Raw genomic sequence first — 16,796 nt, 5'->3', positions numbered from 1 at the left:
TTAGTGCGGGATCCAAACCAGAAAGAGGCCAGGATCTGGCCAACTAGTATGCGAAAAACGCGAAAGTATGAGCCAGATGATTGCAAATACCATGACTAACCCAGTCATAACCAGCATTATCCTCTAAAATACTAATCGGGACAAGCTTTTATTGACTGTTTCAGTGTGGTACCTCCTTACTACGTGACACAAACCTGAAAGAGCGCTGGATCTGGCCAACAAGTATGCGAAAAACGCGAAAGTATGAGCCAGATGATTGCATATACCAGAACTAACCCTGACATAACCAGAGTTTTCCTCTAAAATACTAATAGGAACAAGCTTTTATTGACTGTTTCAGTGTGGTACCACATTACTACGTGATCCAAACCAGAAAAAGCCCAGGACCTGGCCAACAAGTATAAGAAAATTGCGAAAGTACGAGCCAGATGAGGGCAAATCCCAGTGCTAACTAAGACATAACCGGCGTTATCCTCGAAAATATTAATCGCAACCAGGTTTAATAGACTGCTTCGGTGTGGTACAGCATTACTACGTGATCCAAACCAGAAAAAGCCCAGGATCTTGCCAACAAGTATGCGAAAAATGCGAAGGTACGGGCCAGATGAGGGCAAACCCCAGACCTAACCCAGACATAACCGGCGTTATCCTCTAAAATATTACTCGCAACCAGGTTTCATTGACTATTTCGATGTGGTACCGCATTACTACGTTATACAAGCCAGAAAGAACCCTGTATCTGGCCAACAAGTATGCGAAAAATGCGAAAGTACGAGCCGGATGAGGGCAAATACCAGACCTAACCCAGACGTAACCGGCGTTATCCTCTAAAATAATAATCGCAACCAGGTTTAATTGACTGTTTCGGTGTGGAACCACATTAGTGCGGGATCCATACCAGAAAGAGGCCAGGATCTTGCCAACAAGTATGTGAAAAATGCGAAGGTACGAGCCAGATGAGGGCAAACCCCAGACCTAACCCAGACATAACCGGCGTTATCCTCTAAAATATTAATCGCAACCAGGTTTAATTGACAGTTTCAGTGAGGCACCACATTACTACGTGGGCCAAGCCAGAAAAAGGCCAGGATCTGACCATTCAAGTATGCGAAAAGTGCGAAAGTATGTGCTAGATGATTGCAAATACCAGACCTAACCCAGACATAACCGGCGTTTTCCTCCAAAATATTACTCGGAACCTGGTTTAATTGACTGTTTCGGTGTGGAACAACATTAGTGCGGGATCCAAATCTGAAAGAGGCCAGGATCTGGCCAACAAGTATGCGAAAAACGCGAAAGTATGAGCCAGATGATTGCAAATACCATGACTAACCCAGTCATAACCAGCGTTATCCTCTAAAATACAAATCGGAACAAGCTTTTATTGACTGTTTCGGTGTGGTACCACATTACTACGTGATGAAACCAGAAAAAGGCCAGGATCTGGCGAACAAGTATGCGAAAAATGCGAAAGTACGAGCCAGATGAGGGCAAACCCCAGACCTAACCGTGACATCACCGGCGTTATCCTCTTAAATATTAATCGCAACCAGGTTTAATTGACTGTTTCGGTGTGGAACCACGTTAGTGCGGGATCCAAACCAGAAAGAGGCCAGGATCTGGCCATCCAGTATGCGAAAAATGCGAAAGTACGAGCCAGATGCGGGCGTATCCCAGACCTAACCGAGACATAACCGGCGTTATCCTCTAAAAATTTTAATCGCAACCTGGTTTAATTGACAGTTTCGGTGTGGTACCGCATTACTATGTGATACAAGCCAAAAAGAGCCCTGTATCTGGCCAACAAGAATGCGAAAAATGCGAAAGTACGAGCAAGATGAGGGCAAATCCCAGTGCTAACTAAGACATAACCGGCGTTATCCTCGAAAATATTAATCGCAACCAGGTTTAATTGACTGCTTCGGTGTGGTACAGCATTACTACGTGATCCAAACCAGAAAAAGCCCAGGATCTTGCCAACAAGTATGCGAAAAATGCGAAGGTACGGGCCAGATGAGGGCAAACCCCAGACCTAACCCAGACATAACCGGCGTTATCCTCTAAAATATTACTCGCAACCAGGTTTCATTGACTATTTCGATGTGGTACCGCATTACTACGTTATACAAGCCAGAAAGAACCCTGTATCTGGCCAACAAGTATGCGAAAAATGCGAAAGTACGAGCCGGATGAGGGCAAATACCAGACCTAACCCAGACGTAACCGGCGTTATCCTCTAAAATAATAATCGCAACCAGGTTTAATTGACTGTTTCGGTGTGGAACCACATTAGTGCGGGATCCATACCAGAAAGAGGCCAGGATCTTGCCAACAAGTATGTGAAAAATGCGAAGGTACGAGCCAGATGAGGGCAAACCCCAGACCTAACCCAGACATAACCGGCGTTATCCTCTAAAATATTAATCGCAACCAGGTTTAATTGACAGTTTCAGTGAGGCACCACATTACTACGTGGGCCAAGCCAGAAAAAGGCCAGGATCTGACCATTCAAGTATGCGAAAAGTGCGAAAGTATGTGCTAGATGATTGCAAATACCAGACCTAACCCAGACATAACCGGCGTTTTCCTCCAAAATATTACTCGGAACCTGGTTTAATTGACTGTTTCGGTGTGGAACAACATTAGTGCGGGATCCAAATCTGAAAGAGGCCAGGATCTGGCCAACAAGTATGCGAAAAACGCGAAAGTATGAGCCAGATGATTGCAAATACCATGACTAACCCAGTCATAACCAGCGTTATCCTCTAAAATACAAATCGGAACAAGCTTTTATTGACTGTTTCGGTGTGGTACCACATTACTACGTGATGAAACCAGAAAAAGGCCAGGATCTGGCGAACAAGTATGCGAAAAATGCGAAAGTACGAGCCAGATGAGGGCAAACCCCAGACCTAACCGTGACATCACCGGCGTTATCCTCTTAAATATTAATCGCAACCAGGTTTAATTGACTGTTTCGGTGTGGAACCACGTTAGTGCGGGATCCAAACCAGAAAGAGGCCAGGATCTGGCCATCCAGTATGCGAAAAATGCGAAAGTACGAGCCAGATGCGGGCGTATCCCAGACCTAACCGAGACATAACCGGCGTTATCCTCTAAAAATTTTAATCGCAACCTGGTTTAATTGACAGTTTCGGTGTGGTACCGCATTACTATGTGATACAAGCCAAAAAGAGCCCTGTATCTGGCCAACAAGAATGCGAAAAATGCGAAAGTACGAGCAAGATGAGGGCAAATCCCAGACCTAACCGAGACATAACTGGCGTTATCCTCTTAAATATTAATCGCAACCAGGTTTAATTGACTGCTTCGGTGTGGTACCGCATTACTGCGTGATCCAAACCAGAAAGAGGCCAGGATCTGGCCAACAAGTATGCGAAAAACGCGAAAGTATGAGCCAGATGATTGCAAATACCAGAACTATCCCAGACATAACCAGTGACTTCCTCTAAAATACTAATCGGAAAAAGCTTTTATTGACTGTTTCAGTGTGGTACCACTTTACTACGTGGTCCAACTCAGAAAATGCCCAGGATCTGGCGAACAAGTATGCGAAAAATGCGAAAGTACGAGCCAGATGAGGGCAAATCCCAGTGCTAACCAAGACATAACCGGCGTTATCTTCTTAAATATTAATCGCAACCTGGTTTAATTGGCTGTTTCGGTGTGGTACCGCATTACTACGTGTTCCAAACCAGAAAAAGGCCAGGATGAGGTCAAGAAGTATGCGAAAAATGCGAAAGTACGAGCCAGATGAGGGCAATTACCAGACCTGACCGAGACATAACCAGCGTTATCCTCTAAAATATTAATCGGAACCAGGATTAATTGACTGTTTCAGTGTGGTACCACATTACTACGTGGTCCAACTCAGAAAATGCCCAGGATCTGGCGAACTAGTATGCGAAAAATGCGAAAGTACGAGCCAGATCAGGGCAAATACCAGACCTAACCCAGACATAACCGACGTTATCCTGGAAAATATTAATCGCAACTAGGTTTAATTGACTGCTTCGGTGTGGTACAGCATTACTACGTGATCCAAACCAGAAAAAGGCCAGGATCTGGCGAACAAGTATGCGAAAAATGCGAAAGTATGATCCAGATGATTGCAAATACCATGACTAACCCAGGCAACACCGGCGTTATCCTCTAAAATATTAATCGCAACCAGGTTTAATTGACCGTTTCGATGTGATACCGCATTACTAAGTGATGCAAGCCAGAAGAAGGCCAGGTGCTGGCGAACAAGTATGCGAAAAATGCGAAAATACGAGCCAGATGCGGGCAAATCCCAGACCTAACCGAGACATAACCGGCATTATCCTCTCAACTATTAATCGCAACCAGGTTTAATTGACTGTTTCGGTGTGGTACCGCATTACTACGTGGTCCAAACCAGAAAAAGCCCAGTATCTTGCCAACAAGTATGCGAAAAATGCGAAGGTACGAGCCAGATGAGGGCAAACCCCAGACCTAACCGAGACATAACCGGCGTTATCCTCTTAAATATTAATCGCAACCAGGTTTAATTGACTGTTTCGGTGTGGTACCGCATTAGTGCGTGATCCAAACCAGAAAATGGCGAGGATCTGGCCAACAAGTATGCGAAAAATGCGAAGGTACGAGCCAGATGAGGGGCAAATCCCAGACCTAACCGAGACATAACCGGCATTATCCTCTCAACTATTAATCGCAACCAGGTTTAATTGACTGTTTCGGTGTGGTACCGCACTACTACGTGGTCCAAACCAGAAAAAGCCCAGGATCTTGCCAACAAGTATGCGAAAAATGCGAAGGTACGAGCCAGATGAGGGCAAACCCCAGACCTAACCGAGACATAACCGGCGTTATCCTCTTAAATATTAATCGCAACCAGGTTTAATTGACTGTTTAGGTGTGGTACCGCATTAGTGCGTGATCCAAACCAGAAAATGGCGAGGATCTGGCCAACAAGTATGCGAAAAATGCGAAGGTACGAGCCAGATGAGGGGCAAATCCCAGACCTAACCGAGACATAACCGGCGTTATCCTCTAAAATATTAATAGCAACCAGGTTTAATTGACTGTTGCGGTGTGGTAACGCATTACTACGTGATCCAAACCAGAAAAAGCCCAGGATTTGGCCAGCAAGTATGCGAAAAATGCGAAAGTACGAGTCGTATGGGGGCAAATACCAGACCTAACCGAGACATAACCGGCGTTATCCTCCAAAATATTACTCGGAACCAGGTTTAATTGACTGTTTCAGTGTCGTACCACATTAATACGTGATCTAAGTCAGAAAAAGCCCAGGATCTGGCCAACAAGTATGTCAAAAATGCGAAAGTATGAGGAAGATGATTGCAAATACCAGACGTAACGCAGTCATAACCGGCGTTATCCTCTAAAATCTTTATCGCAACCAGGTTTAATTGACTGTTTCGGTGTCGTACCGCATTACTACGTGATCCAAACCAGAAGAAGGCCAGGATCTGGCCATTCAAGTATGCGAAAAATGCGCAAGTATGGGCTAGATGATGCCAAATACCAGACCTATCCCAGGCATAACCGGCGTTCTCCTCCAAAATATTAATCGGAACCAGGTTTTATTGACTGTTTCAGTGTGGTACCACATTAATACGTAATCTAAGTCAGAAAAGGCCAAGGATCTGGCCAACAAGTATGTCAAAAATGCGAAAGTATGAGGAAGATGATGGCAAATACCAGACCTAACCCTGACATAACCGGCGTTATCCTCCAAAATATTACTCGGAACCAGGTTTAATTTGTTGTTTCAGAGTGGAACCACATTGCTACGTGATCTAAGTCAGAAAAAGCCCAGGATCTGGCCAACAAGTATGTCAAAAATGCGAAAGTATGAGGAAGATGATTGCAAATACCAGACGTAACCCAATCATAACCGGCGTTGTCCACTAAAATATTAATCGCAACCAGGTTTAATTGACCGTTCCGGTGTGGTACTGCATTACTACGTGATCCAAACCAGAAAAAGCCCAGGATCTGGCCAACAAGTTTGCGAAAAATGCGAAAGTATGAGCCAGATGATTGCAAATACCAGAACTAACCCAGACATAACCGGCGTTATCCTCTAAAATATTAATCGGAACCAGGTTTAATTGACTGTTTCGGTGTGGTACCGCACTACGTGATCCAAACCAGAAGAAGGCTAGGATCTGACCATTCAAGTATGCGAAAACTGCGAAAGTACGAGCCAGATGAGGGCAAATCCCAGTCCTAACCGAGACATAACCGTCGCTATCCTCTAAAATATTAATCGCAACCAGGTTTAATTGACCGTTCCGGTGTGGTACTGCATTACTACGTGATCCAAACCAGAAAAAGCCCAGGATCTGGCCAACAAGTATGCGAAAAATGCGAAGTTATGAGCCAGATGATTGCAAATACCAGAACTAACCCAGACATAACCGGCGTTATCCTCTAAAATATCAACCGGAACCAGGTTTAATTGACTGTTTCATTGTGGTACCACACTACTACGTGATCCAAACCAGAAAAAGACCAGGATCTGGCCATTCAAGTATGCGAAAAATGCGAAAGTACGACCCAGATGAGGGCAAATACCAGACCTAACCGAGACATAACCGGCGTTATCCTCCAAAATATTACTCGTAACCAGGTTTAATTGACTGTTTCAGTGTGGTACCACATTACTACGTGATCCCAACCAGAAAAAAACCCAGGACCTGGCCAGCAAGAATGCGAAAGGTGCGAAAGTATCAGGCTGATGACTGCAAATACCAGACGCAACCCAGACCTAACCGGCGTTATCCTCTAAAATATTAATCGGAACAAGGTTTTATTGACTGTTTCATTGTGCTACCACACTACTACGTGATCCAAACCAGAAAAAGACCAGGATCTGACCATTCAAGTATGCGAAAAATGCGAAAATACGAGCCAGATGAGGGCAAATCCCAGTCCTAACCGAGACGTAACCGTCGCTATCCTCTAAAATATTAATCGCAACCAGGTTTAATTGACCGTTCCGGTGTGGTACTGCATTACTACGTGATCCAAACCAGAAAAAGCCCAGGATCTGGCCAACAAGTATGCGAAAAATGCGAAAGTATGAGCCAGATGATTGCAAATACCAGTACTAACCCAGACATAACCGGCGTTATACTCTAAAATATCAATCGGAACCAGGTTTAATTGACTGTTTCATTGTGGTACCACACTACTACGTGATCCAAACCAGAAAAAAACCCAGGACCTGGCCAACAAGTATGCGAAAGGGGTGCGAAAGTATGTGCTAGATGATGGCAAATACCAGACCTAACCCAGGCATAACCGTCGTTATCCTCCAAAATATTAATCGGAACCAGGTTTAATTGACTGTTTCGGTGTGGTACCACATTGGTACGTGATCCAAGTCAGACAATGCCCAGGATCTGGCCAGCAAGTATGCGAAAAATGCGAAAGTATGAGCCAGATGATTGCAAGTACCAGAACTAACCCAGACATAACCGGCGTTATCCTCTAAAATATTAATCGGAACCAGGTTTACTTGACTGTTTCAGTGTTGTACCACATTAATACGTGATCCCAACCAGAAAAAAACCCAGGACCTGGCCAACAAGTATGCGAAAGATGCGAAAGTATGTGCTAGATGATGGCAAATACCAGACCTATCCCAGGCATAACCGTCGTTATCCTCTAAAATATCATTCGGAACCAGGTTTAATTGACACTTTCAGTGTGGTACCACATTACTACGTGGGCCAAGCCAGAAAAAGGCCAGGATCTGACCATTCAAGTCTGCGAAAAGTGCGAATGTATGTGCAAGATGATTGCGAATACCAGACCTAACCCTGACCTAACCGGCGTTATCCTCTAAAATATTAATCGGAACCAGGTTTTATTGACTGTTTCATTGTGGTACCACACTACTACGTGATCCAAACCAGAAAAAGACCAGGATCTGACCATTCAAGTATGCGAAAAATGCGAAAGTACGAGCCAGATGAGGGCAAATCCCAGCCCTAACCGAGACATAACCGTCGCTATCGTCTAAAATATAAATCGCCACCAGGTTTAATTGACTGTTGCGGTGTGTTACCGCATTACTACGTGATCCAAACCAGAAAAAGCCCAGGATCTGGCCATTCACGTATGCGAAAAATGCGAAAGTATGTGCTAGATGATGGCAAATACCAGACCTAACCCAGACATAACCGGCGTTATCCTCCAAAATATTAATCGGAACCAGGTTTAGTTGACTGTTTCGGTGTGGTACCACATTGGTACGTGATCCCAACCAGAAAAAAACCCAGGACCTGGCCAACAAGTATGCGAAAGGGGTGCGAAAGTATGTGCTAGATGATGGCAAATACCAGACCTAACCCAGACATAACCGGCGTTATCCTCCAAAATATTACTCGGAACCAGGTTTAATTGATTGTTTCAGTGTGGTACCACATTGCTACGTGATCTAAGTCAGAAAATGCCCAGGATCTGGCCAACAAGTATGTCAAAAATGCGAAAGTATGAGGAAGATGATTGCAAATACCAGACGTAACCCAGACATAACTGGCGTTATCCTCAAAACATATTAATCGCAACCAGGTTTAATTGACTGTTTCGGTGTCGTACCACAATACTACGTGGTCCAAACCAGAAGAAGGCCAGGATCTGGCCATTCCAGTATGCGAAAAATGCGAAGGTACGAGCCAGATGAGGGGCAAATCCCAGACCTAACCGAGACATAACCGGCGTTATCCTCTAAAATATTAATCGCCACCAGGTTTAATTGACTGTTACGGTGTGGTACCGCATTATTACGTGACCCAAACCAGAAAAATCCCTGGATGTGGCCAACTAGTATGCGAAAAATGCGAAAGTATGAGGAAGATAATTGCAAATACCAGACGTAACCCAGTCATAACCGGCATTATCCTCTAAAATGTTAATCGCAACCAGGTTTAATTGACTGTTTCGGTGTGGTACCGCATTACTACTGGTTCCAAGCCAGAAAAAACCCATGATCTGGCCAACAAGTATGCGAAAAATGCGACAGTATGAGCCAGATGATTGCAAATACCAGATCTAACCCAGATATGACCCGCGTTATCCTCTAAAATATTAATCGGAACCAGGTTTAATTGACTGTTCCGGTGTGGTACCGCATTACTACGTGATCCAAACCAGAAAAAGCCCTGGGTCTGTCCAACAAGTATGCGAAAAATGCGAAAGTACGAGCTCAGGAGGGCAAATCCCAGACCAAACCGAGACATAACCGGCGTTATCCTCTAAAATATTAATCGCAACCAGGTTTAATTGACTGTTCCGGTGTGGTACCGCATTACTACGTGATCCAAACCAGATAAAGCCCTGGCTCTGGCCAACAAGTATGCGAAAAATGCGACAGTATGAGCCAGATGATTGCAAATACCAGATCTAACCCAGACATAACCAGCGTTATCCTCTAAAATATTAATCGGAACCAGCTTTTATTGAATGTTCCAGTGTGGTACCACATTACTACGTGATCCAAACCAGAAAAAGCCCTGGATCTGGCCAACAAGTATGCGAAAAATGCAAAAGTACGAGCCAGATGAGGGCAAATCCCAGACCTATCCCAGACATAACCGGCGTTATCCTCTAAAATATTAATCGCAACAAGTTTTAATTAACTGTTTCGGTGTGGTACCGCATTAGGACGTGATCCGAGTTAGAATAAACCCCGGATTCTGGGCAACAAGTATGCGAAAAATGCGAAAGTACGAGCCAGATGGGGGCAAATACCAGACCTAACCGAGACATAACCATCATTATCCTCTAAAATGTTAATCGCAACCAGGTTTAATTGACTGTTTCGGTGTGGTACCGCATTACTACGGGGTCCAAGCCAGAAAAAACCCATGATCTGGCCAACAAGTATGTGAAAAATGCGACAGTATGAGCCAGATGATTGCAAATACCATATCTAACCCAGACATAACCAGCGTTATCCTCTGAATTATTAATCGGAACCAGCTTTTATTGAATGTTTCGTTGTGGTACCACATTAATACGTGATCCAAACCAGAAATATCCCAGGATCAGGCAACAAGTACGCGAAAAATGCGACAGTATGAACCAGATGATTGCAAATACCATATCTAACCCAGCAATAACCAGCGTTATCCTCTGAATTATTAATCGGAACCAGCTTTTATTGAATGTTTCGTTGTGGTACCACATTAATACGTGATCCAAACCAGAAATATCCCAGGATCTGGCAACAAGTATGCGAAAAATGCGAAAGTGCGAGCCAGATGAGGGCAAATACCAGACCTAACCGAGACATAACCTGCGTTATCGTCTAAAATATTAATCGCAACCAGGTTTAATTGACTGTTTCGCCGTGTTTCCGCATTACTACGTGATCCAAACCAGAAAAAGCCCAGGATAAGGCAAACAAGTGTGCGAAGAATGCGAAAGTACGAGCCAGATGAGGGCAAATCCCAGACCTAGACGCGAACCAACCGGTGTTATACTTTAAAATATTAATTGCAACCAGGTTTAATTGACTGTTTCGGTGTGGTACCGCATTACTACGTGATCCAAACCAGAAAAATCCCTGGATCTGGCCAACAAGTATGCGAAAAATGCGAAAGTACGAGCCAGATGAGGGCAAATACCAGACCTAACTTAGACGTAACCGGCGTTATCCCCAAAACATATTAATCGCAACCAGGTTTAATTGACTGTTTCGGTGTCGTACCACAATACTACGTGGTCCAACCCAGAAAAAGGCAAGGATCTGACCATTCAAGTATGCGAAAAATGCGAAAGTACGAGCCAGATGAGGGCAAATGCCAGACCTAACCGAGACATAACCGGCGTTATCCTCTAAAATATTAATCGCAACCAGGTTTAATTGACTGTTGCGGTGTGGTAACGCATTACTACGTGATCCAAACCAGAAAAAGCCCAGGATCTGGCCATTCACGTATGCGAAAAATGCGAAAGTATGTGCTAGATGATGGCAAATACCAGACCTGACCCAGACATAACCGGCGTTATCCTCCAAAATATTAATCGGAACCAGGTTTAATTGACTGTTTCGGTGTGGTACCGCACTACGTGATCCAAACCAGAAGAAGGCCAGGATCTGGCCATTCCAGTATGCGAAAAATGCGAAAGTAAGGGCTAGAATATGCAAAATACCAGACCTATCCCAGGCATAACCGGCGTTCTCGTCCAAAATATTAATCGGAACCAGGTTTTATTGACAGCTTCAGTGTGGTACCGCATTACTACGTGATCCCAACCAGAAAAAAACCCAGGACCTGGCCAACAAGTATGCGAAAGATGCGAAAGTATGTGCTAGATGATGGCAAATACCAGACCTATCCCAGGCATAACCGTCGTTATCCTCTAAAATATCAATCGGAACCAGGTTTAATTGACACTTTCAGTGTGGTACCACATTACTACGTGGGCCAAGCCAGAAAAAGGCCAGGATCTGACCATTCAAGTCTGCGAAAAGTGCGAAAGTATGTGCAAGATGATTGCGAATACCTGACCTAACCCAGACATAGCCGGCGCTATCCTCTAAAATATCAATCGGAACCAGGTTTAATTGACACTTTCAGTGTGGTACCACATTACTACGTGGGCTAAGCCAGAAAAAGGCCAGGAACTGACCAGTAAAGTATGCGAAAAGTGCGAAAGTATGTGCTAGATGATTGCAAATACCAGACCTAACCCAGACATAACCGGCGTTATCCTCCAAAATATTACTCGGAACCTGGTTTAATTGACTGTTTCAGTGTGGTACCACATTGCTACGTGATCTAAGTCAGAAAAAGCCCAGGATCTGGCCAACAACTATGGCAAAAATGCGAAAGTATGGGCTAGATGATGCCAAATACCAGACCTATCCCAGGCATAACCGGCGTTATCCTCTAAAATCTTTATCGCAACCAGGTTTAATTGACTGTTTCGGTGTCGTACCACATTACTACGTGATCCAAACCAGAAAAAGCCCTGGATCTGGCCAACAAGTATGCGAAAAATGCGATAGTATGAGGAAGATGATTGCAAATACCAGACGTAACCCAGACATAACTGGCGTTGTCCTCTAAAATATTAATCCCAACCAGGTTTAATTGACTGTTTCGGTGTCGTACCACATTACTACGTGGTCCAACCCAGAAAAAGGCAAGAATCTGACCATTCAAGTATGCGGAAAATGCGAAAGTACGAGCCAGATGAGGGCAAATCCCAGTCCTAACCGAGACATAACCGTCGCTATCCTCTAAAATATCAATCGGAACCAGGTTTAATTGACACTTTCAGTGTGGTACCACATTACTACGTGGGCCAAGCCAGAAAAAGGCCAGGAACTGACCAACAAGTATGTCAAAAGTGCGAAAGTATGAGGAAGATAATTGCAAATACCAGACGTAACCCAGTCATAACCGGCGTTATTCTCTAAAATATTAATCGCAACCAGGTTTAATTGACTGTTTCTGTGTGGAACCACATTTCTGCGGGATCCAAACCAGAAGAAACCCAGGATCTGGCCAACAAGTATGCGAAAAATGCGAAGGTACGAGCCAGATGAGGGGCAAATCCCAGACCTAACCGAGACATAACCGGCGTTATCCTCTAAGATATTAATCGCCACCAGGTTTAATTGACTATTACGTTGTGGTACCGCATTACTACGTGGTCCAAACCAGAAAAATCCCTGGATCTGGCCAACAAGTATGGAAAAATGCGAAAGTACGAGCCAGATGAGGGCAAATACCAGACCTAACCGAGACATAACCGGCGTTATCCTCTAAAATATTAATCGCAACCAGGTTTAATTGACTGTTGCGGTGTGGTACCGCATTACTACGTGATCCAAACCAGAAAAAGCCCAGGATCTGGCCATTCAGGTATGCGAAAAATGCGAAAGTACGAGCCAGATGTGGGCAATTCCCAGATCTAACCCAGACATATCCAACGTTTTCCTCTAAAATACAAATCGGAACCAGCTTTTATTGACTGTTTCAGTGTTGTACCACATTACTACGTGATCCAAACCAGAAGAAACCCAGCATCTGGCCAACAAGTAAGCGAAAAATGCGAAGGTACGAGCCAGATGTGGGCAAATCCCAGACCTAAACGATGCCCAACCGGAGTTTTCCTTTAAAATATTGATCGAGGACACATTTAACTGACTGTTCAGTGTGGTCCCACATTACTAAGTGATCCAAACCAGAAAAAGCCCAGGATAAGGCAAACAAGTGTGCGAAGAATGCGAAAGTACGAGCCAGATGAGGGCAAATCCCAGACCTAGACGCGAACCAACCGGTGTTATCCTTTAAAATATTAATCGCAACCAAGGTTTAATTGACTGTTTCGGTGTGGTACCGCATTACTACGTGATCCAAACCAGAAAAATCCCTGGATCTGGCCAACAAGTATGCGAAAAATGCGAAAGTATGAGGAAGATGATTGCAAATACCAGACGTAACCCAGTCATAAACGGCGTTATCCTCTAAAATATTAATCGCAACCAGGTTTAATTGACTGTTTCGGTGTGGAACCACATTTCTACGGGATCCAAACCAGAAGAAACCCAGTATCTGGCCAACAAGTATGCGAAAAATGCGAAGGTACGAGCCAGATGAGGGGCAAATCCCAGACCTAACCGAGACATAACCGGCGTTATCCTCTAAAATATTAATCGCAACCAGGTTTAATTGACTGTTGCGGTGTGGTAACGCATTACTACGTGATCCAAACCAGAAAAAGCCCAGGCTTTGGCCAGCAAGTATGCGAAGAATGCGAAAGTACGAGCCAGATGAGGGCAAATACCAGACGTAACCCAGTCATAACCGACATTATCCTCTAAAATATTTATCGCAACCAGGTTTAATTGACTGTTTCGGTGTCGTACCACATTACTACGTGATCCAAACCAGAAAAAGCCCAGGCTTTGGCCAGCAAGCATGCGAAGAATGCGAAAGTACGAGCCAGATGAGGGCAAATACCAGACGTAACCCAGTCATAACCGGCGTTATCCTCTAAAATATTAATCGCAACCAGGTTTAATTGACTGTTTCGGTGTGGTACCGCATTACTACTGGTTCCAAGCCAGAAAAAACCCATGATCTGGCCAACAAGTATGCGAAAAATGCGACAGTATGAGCCAGATGATTGCAAATACCAGATCTAACCCAGATATGACCCGCGTTATCCTCTAAAATATTAATCGGAACCAGGTTTAATTGACTGTTCCGGTGTGGTACCGCATTACTACGTGATCCAAACCAGAAAAAGCCCTGGGTCTGTCCAACAAGTATGCGAAAAATGCGAAAGTACGAGCTCAGGAGGGCAAATCCCAGACCAAACCGAGACATAACCGGCGTTATCCTCTAAAATATTAATCGGAACCAGGTTTAATTGACTGTTCCGGTGTGGTACCGCATTACTACGTGATCCAAACCAGATAAAGCCCTGGCTCTGGCCAACAAGTATGCGAAAAATGCGACAGTATGAGCCAGATGATTGCAAATACCAGATCTAACCCAGACATAACCAGCGTTATCCTCTAAAATATTAATCGGAACCAGCTTTTATTGAATGTTCCAGTGTGGTACCACATTACTACGTGATCCAAACCAGAAAAAGACCAGGATCTGGCCAACAAGTAAGCGAAAAATGCGAAGGTACGAGCCAGATGTGGGCAAATCCCATACCTAAACGATGCCCAACCGGAGTTTTCCTTTAAAATATTAATCGAGGATACATTTAACTGACTGTTCAGTGTGGTCCCACATTACTGCGTGATCCAAACCAGAAAAAGCCCAGGATAAGGCAAACAAGTGTGCGAAGGATGCGAAAGTACGAGCCAGATGAGGGCAAATCCCAGACCTAGACGCGAACCAACCGGTGTTATACTTTAAAATATTAATCGCAACCAGGTTTAATTGACTGTTCAGTGTGGTCCCACATTACTGCGTGATCCAAACCAGAAAAAGCCCAGGATAAGGCAAACAAGTGTGCGAAGAATGCGAAAGTACGAGCCAGATGAGGGCAAATCCCAGACCTAGACGCGAACCAACCGGTGTTACCTACTTTAAAATATTAATCGCAACCAGGTTTAATTGACTGTTTCGGTGTGGTACCGCATTACTACGTGATCCAAACCAGAAAAATCCCTGGATCTGGCCAACAAGTATGCGAAAAATGCGAAAGTACGAGCCAGATGAGGGCAAATACCAGACCTAACCGAGGCATAACCGGCGTTATCCTCTAAAATATTAATCGCAACCAGGTTTAATTGACTGTTGCGGTGTGGTAACGCATCACTACGTGATCCAAACCAGAAAAAGCCCAGGATTTGGCCAGCAAGTATGCGAAAAATGCGAAAGTACGAGCCATATGGGGGCAAATACCAGACCTAACCGAGACATAACCGGCGTTATCCTCCAAAATATTACTCGGAACCAGGTTTAATTGACTGTTTCAGTGTGGTGCCACATTGCTACGTGATCTAAGTCAGAAAAAGCCCAGGATCTGGCCAACAAGTATGTCAAAAGTGCGAAAGTATGAGGAAGATGATTGGAAATACCAGAACTAACCCAGACATAACCAGCGTTATCCTCTAAAATATTAACCGGACCAGCTTTTATTGAATGTTTCAGTGTGGTACCACATAACTACGTGATCCAAACCAGAAAAGCCCAGGATCTGGCCAACAAGTATGCGAAAAATGCGAAAGTACGAGCCAGATGAGCTCAAATCCCAGACCTAACCGAGCCATAACCGGCATTATCGTCTAAAATATTAATCGCAACCAGGTTTAAATAACTGCTCCGGTGTGGTAACGCATTACTACGTGATCCAAAATAGAAAAAGGCCAGGATCTGGCCAACAAGTATGCGAAAAATGCGAAAGTACGAGCCAGATGATGGCAAATACCAGACCTAACTCAGGCATAACCGGCGTTCTCCACTAAAATATTGATCACACCAGCTTTTATTGACCGTTTCAGTGTGGTACCACATTACTACGTGATCCAAACCAGAAAAAGCCTAGGAGCTGGCCAACAAGTATGTCAAAAGTGCGAAAGTATGAGGAAGATGATTGGAAATACCAGAACTAACCCAGACATAACCAGCGTTATCCTCTAAAATATTAACCGGACCAGCTTTTATTGAATGTTTCAGTGTGGTACCGCATTACTACGGGGTCCAAGCCAGAAAAAGCCCTGGATCTGGCCAACAAGTATGCGAAAAATGCAAAAGTACGAGCCAGATGAGGGCAAATCCCAGACCTATCCCAGACATAACCGGCGTTATCCTCTAAAATATTAATCGCAACAAGTTTTAATTAACTGTTTCGGTGTGGTACCGCATTAGGACGTGATCCGAGTTAGAATAAACCCCGGATTCTGGGCAACAAGTATGCGAAAAATGCGAAAGTACGAGCCAGATGGGGGCAAATACCAGACCTAACCGAGACATAACCATCATTATCCTCTAAAATGTTAATCGCAACCAGGTTTAATTGACTGTTTCGGTGTGGTACCGCATTACTACGGGGTCCAAGCCAGAAAAAACCCATGATCTGGCCAACAAGTATGTGAAAAATGCGACAGTATGAGCCAGAGGATTGCAAATACCATATCTAACCCAGACATAACCAGCGTTATCCTCTGAATTATTAATCGGAACCAGCTTTTATTGAATGTTTCGTTGTGGTACCACATTAATACGTGATCCAAACCAGAAATATCCCAGGATCAGGCAACAAGTACGCGAAAA

The sequence above is a fragment of the Colletes latitarsis genome, unplaced genomic scaffold (assembly GCF_051014445.1).
Source record: "Colletes latitarsis isolate SP2378_abdomen unplaced genomic scaffold, iyColLati1 scaffold0002, whole genome shotgun sequence".
Classification (NCBI taxonomy): domain Eukaryota; kingdom Metazoa; phylum Arthropoda; class Insecta; order Hymenoptera; family Colletidae; genus Colletes; species Colletes latitarsis.
This window is presented reverse-complemented; position numbering follows the sequence as displayed.